The sequence below is a fragment of the Aegilops tauschii genome, chromosome 1 (genome assembly GCF_002575655.3).
Source record: "Aegilops tauschii subsp. strangulata cultivar AL8/78 chromosome 1, Aet v6.0, whole genome shotgun sequence".
Taxonomy (NCBI): domain Eukaryota; kingdom Viridiplantae; phylum Streptophyta; class Magnoliopsida; order Poales; family Poaceae; genus Aegilops; species Aegilops tauschii.
Window position 1 is genome coordinate 37,027,036 of NC_053035.3, and position 8,626 is coordinate 37,035,661.

At 44.7% G+C, this 8,626-nt stretch overlaps 2 long non-coding RNA genes across 4 annotated transcripts; one reads left to right on the top strand and one right to left on the bottom strand.

Moving 5' to 3' along the window:
• Positions 1-1,407: 1,407 nt before the first annotated feature.
• On the bottom strand, positions 1,408-6,741 carry LOC109756282 (uncharacterized). Its single transcript, XR_005760471.3, has 5 exons — positions 6,456-6,741; positions 3,573-5,893; positions 2,473-2,539; positions 1,781-2,021; positions 1,408-1,711 (listed from the first exon to the last, which is right to left on the bottom strand). It is a non-coding gene; the product is annotated as an uncharacterized lncRNA (long non-coding RNA).
• A 317-nt stretch (positions 6,742-7,058) lies between these two features.
• Positions 7,059-7,990, top strand: LOC109771803 (uncharacterized). Of its 3 annotated transcripts, none has more exons than XR_012201517.1 (3): positions 7,089-7,371; positions 7,444-7,562; positions 7,640-7,990. It is a non-coding gene; the product is annotated as an uncharacterized lncRNA (long non-coding RNA). The 3 variants fall into 3 exon arrangements; XR_006665796.2 differs by having other exon boundaries at positions 7,188-7,371; positions 7,643-7,990; XR_012201516.1 differs by having other exon boundaries at positions 7,059-7,562.
• Positions 7,991-8,626: the final 636 nt, after the last annotated feature.

Below are 8,626 nucleotides of genomic sequence, written 5' to 3' on the forward strand. Positions count from 1 at the left end.
GAGACCCCTACCAAAGAGTCACAGAGAAGCAGGAACAAGAAAAAAAAATCAACATTGTTCCTTGTCTTAGCGAGATTGAATGCACTGAACAACACAATAAGCAGCTGAAAGTTCTTGCCTCCAGAAGAAAAGTAGACATGGGGAGATTAGATTGCTTTTTCTTTTTCCTCTTGAAAGGCGACAAGTGAAAGCCTTCCTCCCCTCGATCTTCACCGGCGTGCTCGTGGATTTGCCTCCCCTCCACCTGCCGCTCCGGCGGCCCGTGGAGGCGTCGGCGGCTCGTTTTGGCGGCAGCAATGGTTGTTCGGTGGTCCATGGACCTCGATGTAATTTTTATTGTGTTTGAGGTGTTTTGTACTTCCGGTGAATCTTTAATAGATTTGATCTTTTCGCAAAAAAGAAAAGAAAGTAGACATACATGTATTTTAGATTTGTAGATATTTCTTAGTTCCTAAAATTGCAGATATTTCACTCAAGCATTGATCCACCCATATAAAGATGGAATAATTTATAATGTTAACAATTACCGTTCGCACTGAGAAGATTATTTTATACGGACTTTCATTCTTCCTAAGTATATAGCAATAATAACCACACATATCAAACCAACTGGAAGAAATCATGTTGATGAGTTCAAAGCAAAGACCAAAACTAAGGATGAACGAATCCGAATTTACCGAATTGGTTTAACTAGTACAAATGCCCGTGCGTTGCACCGGGCAAAAAAAGACACATGTGCCATTGTGCATCATTTTTTATATCCAGTTTTAATAAATGCCCATAATAAGGTTCAACATGGAAAATTCCTTATTTTAAATAAAAGTTAAGATTTTCATAAAAATTGGAACACTTAATAATTAACCTTTTTTTTATCAAAATTGGAACATTTCCTAAAAAAGAATAGTTTTTTAGGAAAAAGACTTTTTTACATATATTTTTTAGAGCATTTTTGCTAGGGAATTTTTACAGATGGTCGTTTGCTTGGGAAGAGTTTGTTCCTTTTTTTAATGCCCGTGAGTTGCAATGCGTACAATCTTGCAAAACCTGCTCATTGCTTTCCGCCACAGTTGCCGCAGAGGGAGGACAAACGGCGCACGAAGACCACCATGGTTGGCATGGAGGGAGGACAACGACCCGCGAAGACGCCTCGAGGGAGATAGGGTAGGTCGCCGGAGCACCAAAACAACGTGGTCGTGATTCTCTGTTTATTCCAAACCTTAATGAAGAGTTGCCACACACTGAAGAAACAGAGCATCATCCATCGGAAGCAACACACAAACCAGGAGGAGCAGCATAGTTCATATCTTCAGATTGAGGGTATCATATTTGTGGAAATTAAATAATAAGAGCACTGCAATTGCTAGTAAACTACATGATAATTTCAAGCAATACACAGGACCACCATCATATCTTCAAATATACTTTATTGTCATTCTGGACATGTATTTGGTCCTTCATACAACATATATATGCATTGATCACCTATATAATTAAGATTATTTTTAAATACATTAGTAATAGATATTAGTGATTAATAACAATTTTCCTGTTTGACTACTTACATCATCATTTACCCACTCTTTTTCATCTAGCAGACACATCAACTGATTTTGTAACACAGAACTCCCATCGATCTGAACCAACAATTGTTTTCTGAAAGGTGATTCTATTGCTATATGAGCACATAGATCATGATCGGTCAATGTATTGTCTGCAAAAAAATCAAATACTTTAATAATATATTGAATACAAAAGTACACAGAATAAATCAAACAAATACCTTGTGGTAGATAATCATATTTCTCTTCAACTATGATCTCTTTATTGGAATCTGGTTCCTTAACATCATGTAATGGTAAAACTGATTCCGGCACAATCGATTCAAAACATTCAGAAATTGGAGAAGATACTGACATAGTTGGTGATGGCTCCAGAACACCTGTTTCAGAATTTTTTGCTTTTTTTGAAGGTCGGTTATCCAAATCCTCTGCAATGTTCATTTCAGCGATGTCATCTATTTTCTGCAGTTACAACATAAACAAAAGGTAAGCCTCAAACCATTATTTTGTTTGAATATTTCAGATTGTGCAAAGATAGAGTCAACAGGGAATTGTATCAAATATGGAGCAAATAGAATAGGCTACTGTTGCCACCACCAAGGGAAGCACACGGCTGACACATAAATATATTTTGTATTATATATGATGCAAAAGTAATCTTGAGCACTGATTTACTCATTGACGAAAAACTGACTAAAAATCAGTACAACCTTTTTAGTTCATTTATTGACTGAAGTGTGGCATTTATGAATATGTAATACTACCTAATCCAAATACATATGCCACCTGATACACGTCTATGTGTTTGCTGGACATATTCTAGAATAGATGTTGTCTATGTATGACAAACCAGTAATAATAATAAATCAACAGCAGCAGCAACATGTATAGAAATTATGCAATTTGCAGTCACCAAATGGCATGTCCGGTAGCCGAATCTCCTTGGCATCCACCTGAGTTCTACCAGACGCCTTTGGCACCTGCACGCGCACACACAACAGAGACATCAAACCCAATTATCCTACACTTGAACAACAACATTTTAGTTTGGACGAAATTTTCTCGAAAAAAATTATATCAATCGATGCCAAAATTCAGAATCAGCATGTATACAACAAATTAATACAATGCTAGACCATTAGCAGAAAACAAATTCTTAGCTAGACCTATAAACTAAAGCAATGAGCCAATTATGACTGAACCAATTTCAGTCAGGAGCAACATCAGAATGATTTCAGCATGCAATTGGAATTCATTAGTACTATATTAGTAGGGCGTTGATAGATTATGAAATCCATAAAGCATTATGACTGAAGAATAACCAAGCAAATTCAAACAGTGACAAGCAAGCAAATATTTTCAGAAGGTCAAGACGATTCCCAGCGAAAAAAAGTTGCAGCCCCTGCTGCCTGCTAGGAAGTAATGCTATGCTCAGATTCCCTCTTTAAGTACTGCCAGAGCAGTCTAGTCGATAGGTGTAAGTTTTCTTCAGAAAGTTCAGTAGTTTCAGAGTTCTTCAGTTTCAGTTTTTCTGTTAGAGCACGAGGGCATGATCGTTGTGTGTTTCGTGCGAATATGTAGGAAGCCAGCTGCACGACTTCGCCTGTGGGATGGCGCGGGCACGATGGGGTTGTTGCGAGCATCACGACATCACTTTAGATCGCTGAATAAAAGGATAAGCTGAAAAACAGCAGAACCCGGGCTGCACAAAAACCACTTGTCTATGTTCTTTTTCGTCTGTGTCCAGAGTGAGAGAACAAGAGCGAGAGAGAGGTAGGAGGTGCTCCGGCGAGCATCTCCGGCAACATAATAGTCAGTTGACCTTAGGGCTATGTATCTCGATGTGTAACATGACTTTCATATCTTCTTTTTGTGATGTTGTAAAACTAACCAAGATCAGATGCCTGACTAATTACTGCCTCCATGGAGGATTGAGGATGCCTGATTAAGCTGAACTTCCATGGTAGCCTGATTGTTCCGGCACAGAAAAACAGGGGTCAAGGGGATACATACCTCTGATGTAGAAGACGCAGGCGACATCGCAGTGCTGGACCAATGTTCTTGTACCTCCGGCAAACTCGGCGCTTCTTCCTCCGGCGAACTCGGCGGCGACATTAGATGTTCCTCCAAAATTGATCTGATGGAGATTATGGCTGAGTACCCTTCCTTCTCATACCAAAAAACAGCAATCCGGGTTCGGCACTCCATTGACTTGTGTTCGACAAGGACACGGTCTACAATCAATCCAAATTGGACACGGGACTTGCGCGCGAGCACGACCTGCATTCCTCTGCTCCGACCGCGCCCGACGCCCGCGCCGGCGACTCCTCCGGCCCTCGCCACGCCGGCGACCACCAAGAACCCCGCCACCTCCTCGCCTCCGCTTGCTGCTCGTCGCCAGGAGCGCCGCCACCCTTCTTTCTCCTGACACCGGCGGCCATAGGAGCCCCGTCGTCCCTGGTGGTTGGCCCGCTTGAGCAGGGGAGGCCAACGAGATGGTCATGCGCGAGCAGAGGAGGTCGCGGACAGCGACGGAAGGAGGAGGCGAGGGCGAAGCGGGGATGATGGAGCTCGGGGCGCGGCGCGCTCGCGTGGAGGAATGAGGCGCACGGGACTGGGCGAGGGGAAGCAGCAGCACGCGGTGCGAGGGGAGGTCCCGCGGCGACGGGGCACCAGAAAACAGAGCCAGACGGCGGAGGTGCTGCAGGAGCGGCACTCGGGCGCGAGGTGAGGAGGCGGGGCAGAGGAAGGGGAGGCCGGAGGTGGTCCTCGCCGACCATGGAGGGACGCAGGCGCGAGGGGGAGGATGAGAGGAAACAGAATATTGGCCTGCTGGTGGCTGCGGGCGATGGCGGGTGGCGAGGGGTCGTCGGAGCGGCGTCGTGGACGCCGGCACCAAGCGGCGGCGAGTGACCGGCGGTGGAGTCTGGAATGGATAAGGAATATAAGGACTGACTGCGGGCTGAATTCCAACTAATGTAGGGGCTTGTTTGCAAAAATGAAACGTTTCCTTAGGAACTCACTTAATATAGGACTGCGGGTTGAATTCAACAAACAACAGGGGCTTGTTTTGCAAAAATGGTCACGACGGACGACCAGAAGCGAGCGATAGCTGGTTTATTAGTAGGTAAAGATTACGAGAAACATTCTACTCTACAATGGAAGTGACTACAATAGAAGAACACCTTATGATGCAAAAATAGAAAAACAGATCTGGGCCGTCAGCTCTAGTGTGGATGGCACAGATTCTAGTGAAGGGATCCTAGGCCACTTAATGTGCATTTTATGAAAACCCCCCTGCTAGTAGTTAGATCAAATAGACTTTTGCAATAACTACCTCCACTTTTTCATGTCCAAACGTTCTGTTATGAGACTGTAATATCTTCACACCTTCATTCCTGCTCCCTCCTTTTGCACATATGTATTGCATGTGTATTAAGTACAATACTGAGTCCTACCATATCAATTAATTATGCAGGAAACTGAACAAGATGGTCAATCAAGAGTATGTAAACATATGTCAAAGATATTTAAGTACATGAAAAAAGCAATCAAGACACCCTCTTGGCCTCTTGAACTACATGGCTAGCTGGACCATCACAGGCGCTAATGAGTGAGTACGTGTAAGTAGAACCATCTCAGGCACAAGCGAACTGTGTACATGTCAAAATGGACCATTCCAAGCACAAATACTTCCTCCGTTCCTAAATATTTGTCTTTTTAAAGATTTTAAAGGACTATCACATACGGATGTATATAGACATATTTTAGAGTGTAGATTCGCTCATTTTGCTCCGTATGTAGTCACTTGTTGAAATCTCTAGAAAGACAAATATTTAGGAACGGAGAAAGTACTTGAGTACATGTCAAGCTGGACTATCCCCGGAACAATTGTTCAGTACATGTCAAACTGGAGCATCCCAGGCACAACACAAGAAGATATACTCCCTCCATTTCAAAATTTAGCCTTTTGTAGAGATTTCAATACGGACTGCATATGGATGTATATACACATTTTTAGAGTGTAGATTCACTCATTTTGCTCCAATATGTAGTTCATATTGGAATCTCTAAAAGGGCTTAATTATATTTAAGAACGGAGGGAGTGCATATCAAGTAATAAATAACATGACAGGATCAACAAGCATTGTTAGCAAAAATTGCATTAGGGTACTGTACATCGCAGGCAATGCTTAGTCCAAAGTACTAATAATCATCACTCAACAAACATTGCGACTAAAAACTGCATCAACGTTTCTATGTTGATGGTACACAACAGTTGCCTCCAGCCGTAGTTCTTCTTGCTCGAGCTTCTTGTCCTGGGAGAAATCAAACTAACAAACACGATCCAGTTAGCAAAAGTCCATGTATGCGTCATACATTCATGCTTAAACCTGTGTGCTGCACATACCTAAAGTATGTTTTTTATGCTAGAACTGGCAGACAATTATAAAAAGAGCTCACTGTCCATCAACTTTTCACTGAATGAATGCGTATTGTGACGATAAATGGAACAACCGTAGATATTATTATTTTCAGTCCAACGTCCTAAATTTCAAATTGAGGATTATCTACCCGTCCTTAACCTACTAACTTGGTTCCAGAGTACTTAACAGTTAAACATAATGTCCAAATTAGACTGCCAAACCACCAAGAACAGTAGCAATACATCATCAAATCGAAGTTGCAAAAGTGCATCATTCATGCACGAGCAGGTTTGACATGAACAAGTACAAGAAAATAAAACTAAATGCATCATACGTCTACTAGCTAATAAAATTGAGATGGAGCACAAATGTACTAGCTAATACTACAAGTTAACATCTACTCCATTGCAGGTGAATGATTAACCACCAGAAAAATTGAGATGGGAGTATTAACTTGTGGAGTATTTACCAGAAAAGTTAACCACCATGGTAACACCTTGTAGGTTCGCACCACGTCACAGGGGCTGGTCCGGAAGGAGCCGAGGAGCTCACCAACGATTTGCAGCCGACGAGGTCGAGGAGGACGCGAGCTGATGCTGTAGAGGCGGTGACGAACCAGTCGCTGCCGGAGCCTGAGATGGGAGGTCGTGACGAACACACTGCGGCGCGGATCTTAGCACTCCAGGAGCTCCGATCTGGTTGGCTTCAAACTGGACCATCGGCGATTCGGAGGCACGGCGGGCACGAGCCATCGGAGAGATGGAACATCACCTCCGGTGTGCGTACTCGCCCAGCTTGCTTGAGGGATCCGGCCCGGCGCCGGCGCCGGCGCCGCCGTTGTGGAGGGGAATTTTAGGTCGCTGCGACTACGTACGTACGGGATTGGGTTTGAACGAGGACATCGGGAAGAAATTAACCTTCAGCGAGGGAGCTTTTTGCAAGTTGTGTACCCAGATCGCTCCACCTGAATCTGGGACATCGATCTTCCATCCAGTGGTACAGATTCGGTTTTTCTATTTTTTCATCTCACGCTCTCATTCTATTGTAGTCGTTGGCTTGATCTTGCAGTGTAAGGAATTTTCTGTTAGCCTCCTTGCAATGGTACCCTCAAAACGGAAAAGCTCCCCTCTGGCGTGGGTCCCAGTTGTCATCGTCATCTCACCTTCTCTCTTCTCCTGCGCCGCGGGCCTTGACGCCGCCGCCCCTGTCGCCCTTGACGCTCCGCCGCATCTGCGAGTTCCCCCGCCACCGCCGCCGATTATGCAAGCTGAGCAGCCTCAGGTCGACGCCGTTCGCCTGCCCGACCTCACCTCTCTCAATCGGCTCCAGAGAGGGGAGGACTTCGGAGTTCGGACGGGAGGTGCCAGGACCACGAGCAGATAGCAGTACGCGGCTTCCCCAAATTCAGTTAAGTCAGCATCCTCTTAATAATTCGATTCATCATTTGGTAATTACAGGTTGCGGTCAATCATCATCCTCGTCATGGCCACCTGAAGCGTTAATGAAAAGTTATCGATCTACAATCCTGCATCTGGTACCCGAGGAAAAAAGGTTATCGATCTACAAATCGGATGTGGTATGTTGAATCTCTTGGATCTCCTGCCTTAACATATTCTGGAAGGAATGATAGTGACTTGTGAGGACTTGTTTCAGCAGCGCCAGAGCCAGACAAAGTTCAGGACTCACGACTGTCGGTCTTCATTCAGACGTTCAGTTTTGGAGGAAAAAAAATGGTCAACAATGCATACTTGTGTGGAGCAGATTGTAGGAAGGTCTTGCGCGCGGTCTTTCGAGGAATCAGCTCCACAGACCACAATCTGGCCGAGCATGGCCTACACGGCAAACCCAGCAATCACTTTCTTTGGACATACTGTAATCGATGGATACACTGAAACAATGTCGAATCAAGTGAATCAGTAGCCGGTTGTTAACAGGGAGGACTTCGGATGGGAGGCTCCTCCAATTCAGTTAGGACGCATTCTCTTAATAATGCGAGTCAGTTGCTAGTTACGGGTTGCTTAGCTCGGATTGTCTGGTTCAGCATGTTGCGCAAGGAAGGGTTGAGCTCGTTCCTGCAGCGGCAGTCTCTATTCCGTTCTATTTTTAACTGTTCAATGATGCATGCTTGTGTGGAGCAGATTGTCTGGTTCCACAACCTGGCCAAGCATGGTCTACAAGGCAAGGCAAGCCTCCCAATTACTTTCTTTAGAACAATCAACGGCGTCAGCGGACTATATATCCACGTATAAGTACAATGTGTGCGCTCTGGAGCTTCATTTATGAACTAGTCCTGGAGCACAACATGAGCCTTCTCCTAGCCTTGGAGCTGCTACTGTTCCTACTTGTCTTGCCACATCTTTCTTCTGCCTCAAATTCTAATCATTCTTCACTCGATCGGCGAGCAGAGGCACTTCTCCAATGGAAATCTAACCTAAGCTATTGGCCCGATGATCTCCTCGACTCATGGACAAAGGGGAGCAGCCCTTGTAACTGGACTGGTGTTACCTCACTACCAGAATAACTGCTTACGCCGACGGCCTCATCTATGCCGACGGCCCCCGTCGGCATAGATGGACCTATGCCGACGGCCAAGGACAGGCCGTAGGCGTAGAAAAGCCGTCGACATACATCCATCTATGC